General features: G+C 46.0%; 1 non-coding gene and 1 pseudogene across 1 annotated transcript; one reads left to right on the plus strand and one right to left on the minus strand.

Annotated features, from left to right (window-relative positions):
• Window positions 1–562: 562 nt before the first annotated feature.
• Window positions 563–680, plus strand: LOC124797010 (annotated as a pseudogene).
• Window positions 681–5,063: 4,383 nt separating this feature from the next.
• Window positions 5,064–5,138, minus strand: Trnal-caa. Its single transcript has one exon. It is a non-coding gene; the product is annotated as a tRNA-Leu (tRNA).
• Window positions 5,139–5,396: the final 258 nt, after the last annotated feature.

A 5,396-nucleotide genomic window follows, 5' to 3' on the forward strand; every position in this document is an offset into this window, starting at 1 on the left:
ATTAAGGCCCTTGTTCGAATGCTGATGGTTAAAGTAATGTTCATCGTATACAGGGTGATTCCGTTTTGATGTTACAAACTTTCAGGGGTAATCGGGAATGGTAAATGTATCAATTTGCGCTGAAGGTGGTTCGATGCCAGGCACTTAAATGTGATTTGCGGAGTATCCATGTAGATGTAGATATACATCCTGATGATTCCACAAACAATCTGTCCAGGAACTTGGCTCGAATGCAATGCTAACTGCACTTATCTTTGTGATCCAGCATTTTCAGATATTTGTCATTTTCGCTCGTTATCGAACCACAATCAATAAAATTAGTTTGAGGATAAGAATACCCTTTGAATTGGGTTGAACCCGTAGCTTTTTACAGCTATGAAATTGAAAAATTGCCCGAGCCTCAGCAGAGTATTTTAGTTAATGTGATGGTTTATAGTATTAACGAATAATGTCTGTCTTCTGTTTTTCTGTTATAGGCAATAAACCAACGAGAGGCATTATAAAAATATGAACTGTTCGGATACAAACGAAATGAAACTTACAATGGTACTCTTATGACAGTGGCAATGGCCTTGCCGCAGTGGATACACCGGTTCCCGTGAGATCACCGAAGTTAAGCGCTGTCGGGCGTGGCCGGCACTTGGATGGGTAGCCATACAGGCTACCATGCGCTGTTGCCATTTTTCGGGGTGCATCAGCCTCGTGATGCCGACTGAGGAGCTACTCGACCGAATAGTAGTGGCTCCGGTCAAAGAAAACCATCATAACGACCGGGAGAGCGGTGTGCTGACCACATGCCCCTCCTATCCGCATCCTCACCTGAGGATGACACGGCGGTCGGATGGTCCCGATGGGCCAGTTGTGGCCTGAAGACGGAGTGCTTATGACAGTGGTATGAATTAATAAAACAAATAGCGTCACTAATTGAGCCTGTCCAAAATACCATCCATTTGCAAGTATTATGCACTTGTGGTGGCGATATGGTCTGGGTCTAAGTCAAGTCCTCTGTACTACTCAAGAGGCGTTCAGGAATTGCCATGAAAATGTATAAATCTGGCGGTGAGGGTAGACGTAAATATTTAACGCCACACAAAATCAATAGAATTGTGTATTCACAAAAAAAGCTAAAATATGTCAGTATATGCACAAATTGTAAGCTTTAACAAAGGTCCAGTGCATCAGTTTCTTAAATTTTTCGCCTTTAGATCATGGAATCACGCATTCGTTGCAACACCCTTGGTTGTTGGCAGATTGCTCAGCAGGCGTTGAACACGCGTTCTCTCAATGTATCCACATCATTTTTGCAAGCTCCAAAGTCCAATACCCATAGTGTTAAGGTCAGGAGAATGGGAAGACAAGGTACTGGCCTCTCCCCTACCATTCCATCGCTCCTGAAAGACTCGTACTACGTGTCGCCTCACCCAAAGTTGAAAATGGGCCGTTACTCCATCATCCATGTACTACGTTTGCAGTTGTCCATGTAATGGCACATTCTCCAGCAACATATGTAATATGATACGATACCAAGCACCATTCAATGTGTCGTGTAGAACGTTGGGATCTAGCAGTCTGTTCCTGTGGACGCCTGCCCAAACATTGATACTAAATGTGTGCTGGTGACTCTCTTCAACTGCATGCGGGTCGGCGTTTGCCCATACGTGTGTGTTGCTGTAAATTACGATACAATCTCTCGCGAAGCCCACCTCATCAGTGAATAACGTCTTCGTCGTGACTGCAGATGATGACATGTATGGAGAAACGACTGGAAGAATTAAAATATCGCGAGCTGACCATGTGGCAGCAGAGCTTGGACTTTCTCTTCATGGTAGGGGCAGAGTTATAGTTCATGGAGGACTGTCCATAAAAAAAGACTTAACAATACTTTCGGCTGCAGCTGTTCTTCCGACTCTCATTCCACAGTTGTCCTTCAATGTTTTAATATCCTTTACTACTTAGCATGTATGCGAGTTGTAAAAATTACGTTTCCGAAAGTCACTGAACAGGGTACTAAACATCTCTACAGATGCGCGGCTTATTTGATTTCTGGGAACATACCGACATAGGTTACATGCGTGTAGGGTGCTTACATCTGTTTGCCCTTAGCAGATACCGGATCTGCTATATCTGTGTTGAACAGTTGGTCTCCATTGGGAGCTGTACGTCCAGTGATGGACACAGAAGCAATTTTGAGTAATGTACTGCTGTGGTACCACAAACAATGCTCCATGTGAACCCTACGAGTACACCAGATGTAAATGACATTTCGGACCGATACACTGCGTTCTGTAGTAGGCTGTGGATTACCGTACGTGTTTTTGTGTTGGTAACGTGCTTGGTACCAATGTAAACGCCTTGTGCTGCATAAACGTCTAGTAAGTAGGCTGTTTGCTCATTTGTCTCGTGCCAAAGTGCTTGGTGTGCAAGATATGGGCCTCATACACAAGTACACTCGCAGGCCGTAACTCCGAAGATATGAGGTTTACGACCACTGGTTAAACTGGTCGTAAACCAACCTACTATCGACATAAACCCGTCCAGACGATAGCAGCATCACCTGACGAGGATGGCTGCTAGTCAGACACACGCACGGTGCATGTGGTATCAATGAGCGTTCTGTCCGGGTGAAGAATGGAGAAGACGCACTATCCACCTGAGTTTGATCGAGGGCAGATTGTGATGGCCCAGAGGCTTGGCACGAGCATTTATAAAACTGCACGACTTGTCTGGTGTCCGAGGAGTGCTGTCTTGAGTGTCCTCACACGTGACGAAACAAAGGCGAAATCACATCCAAACGTCGTGGCGTGTCCGGCCACTCCTCATTACTGCTGTCGGGCTTCTTAGACTGGGCAGACTGGTAAAATAGGACAGGTGGTGAACTGTAGCGGAAGTAACATCAGAATGTAATGATGGACAGAGTACAAGTGTGCCTAAATACATAGTGCACCAAACATTCCTAACGATGGGCCTCTGCAGCCAACGACCCATATATGCGACAATTTTAACACCACATCGGCAACTGCGACTGAACTGGACACATGAGCATCGGCACTAGACGTTGGCGCTGTGGCAAAGCACTGCATGGTGTGATGAATCCCTACGGGAGGGCACGAATCTATCGTTTTCGAGGGGAACTGTTCCTTGACACCTGTACTGTGGGAGACGAGCTGGCGACGACTCCAATACGCTCTGGGGAACATTCTCTTGGGCATCCACGGGTCCAGTGGAGTTCGTGTAAGGCACCATGACGGTCAAGGAGTGTCGTACACTTGTTGCAGATCACGTACACCCGTTCATAACGATCACGTTTCCCCGACGGCAGTGGCATTTTTCAGCATGACAATGCGCCATGTCCCCAAGGCCAGGAATACGATGAAGCTGTTCGAGAAACACAGTGGTGAGTTCCAATTGATTTGCTTGTCCCCATCTTGCCAGATCTGGACCCGATCGAACACATCTGGGATTTGATTGGATGTGGCGTCAGAGCTCGTGGCCCCTCTCCCCGGAATTATGCGAATCAGGTGACTTTCGTGTGCAGATGTGGTGCCAATTCCCTCCAGCCACCTACCATAGCTATGTCACGGCGCGTCGCCGCTGTTATCCGTGCCAAAGGTGGACAGACCTGCTATTAGGTAGCTGGTCATAATGTTGTGGCTGATCACTGTATAGCAAGTTTTTTTCTTCCCATGAAGCATACTAGATCATCTGTAAAATTGGAACCTTTATTCCGGACGCTGTATGTACTTGTAAGATATTTTTAAAATTTTGACGTTTGCTGAAAAACAAATGTGATTAATGTGTCGTTTTATAATACAGCTGTCATACATAAGGCATTATGTAAGTGAAACGATTCAATTGTGTTTGTGCACTCGGCTTTAGCTGTTTTGTTGTAATCCACTTGAAAATGGCTAAACGGTCGGAATTCCAATAGAGGACGTTACGAGTAAACAGTTATAATAACCATGAGTGGCGAAGGTGATTGTTTGATGCGGGACCTCAAGGTTTCCTCTCGTGTGTCAGTCTGTTCATCTCAGAGCACCACTTTCGCACAACGTCCTTGAAACTATCAGTTCGTGATGGATGTATGAAGAGGATAGTAATCATGCTGTGCACCACGATGCGATACCATTCATCACTAAGTTCGACCCTCTCCCATTCACTGATTCCACACACATATCTTTGATGAAACGTGTCCTGAACTAATGAAAACGCCACAGTATGGCAAACTTGTTCCCATGAGGCTAAACAACCTGACTCGTCCCAACTGATTCACTTGCTAATGCGGCGCCATTTTCATCTTGTTCTAGTAGACTGTTCGACGCATCTGCCTAGTGTGACTCATTCGAGTCATTCCTTCTGAAAGCGTTTATTTTTTTAGTGTGATGTAAAATTCGTGACCTACATTTCTGTCGTCGTAAAAACCTCCCACTCAAACAAGTTGCGAGAGGTTACAGAAAAAAACTGGCATTTATAAAGAGCTATGCATTTTAGTCTTTTTACAAAAGAATCTACAGAGTACACACAGTCGCACTTAATTCACTTGTTCATTCGGTGATTCCATTGTTGGAAATGTCTGCAGTGTTGACTGACAGCTCTTCCATTGTCTCTGTCTTGACCGCATCCACGTGGCCACATCGGTATCCTTCCATGTGTCTGAAGACAAAAACAAATCGCACAGGACAAAAAATGGTTCAAATGGCTCTGAGCACTATGGGACTTAACATCTGTGGTCATCGGTCCCCTAGAACTTAGAACTACTCAAACCTAACTAACCTAAGGACATCACACACATCCATGCCCGAGGCAGGATTCGAACCTGCGACCGTAGCAGTTACGCGGCTCCGGACTGAGCGCCTAGAACCGCGAGACCACCGCGGCCGGCTCGCACAGGACAACGTCAGGTGAGCAAGATGTATGTTGTGGCAGATTTTGTTGATCAGTGTGTGCACCCCTGACACTACCTTGCAGCTGTCAGTCTCATTTCAAAAGCTTCTGCTGAAACACGCTGAAACGAGCTCCTAGACAATCAACTCTACAATACGAAACTTCCTGGCAGATTAAAACTGTGTGTTGGACCGAGACTCGAACTCGGGACCTTTGCCTTTTGCGGGCAAGTGCTCTACCAACTGAGCTACCCAAGCACGACTCACGCCGTCCTCACAGCCTTACTTCTGCCAGTACCTCGTCTTCTACCTTCCAAACTGTACAGAAGCTCTCCTGCGAACCTGCAGAATGAAAATCTCATTCTGAAAACATCCCCCAGGCTATGGCTAAGCCATGTCTCCGCAATATCCTTTCTTTCAGGAGTGCTAGTTCTACAAGGTTCGTAGGAGAGCTTCTGTGAAGTTTGGAAAGTAGGAGACAAGGTACTGGCGGAAGTAAAGCTGTGAGGAGAGGGG

The sequence above is a fragment of the Schistocerca piceifrons genome, chromosome 4, assembly GCF_021461385.2.
Source record: "Schistocerca piceifrons isolate TAMUIC-IGC-003096 chromosome 4, iqSchPice1.1, whole genome shotgun sequence".
NCBI lineage: Eukaryota > Metazoa > Arthropoda > Insecta > Orthoptera > Acrididae > Schistocerca > Schistocerca piceifrons.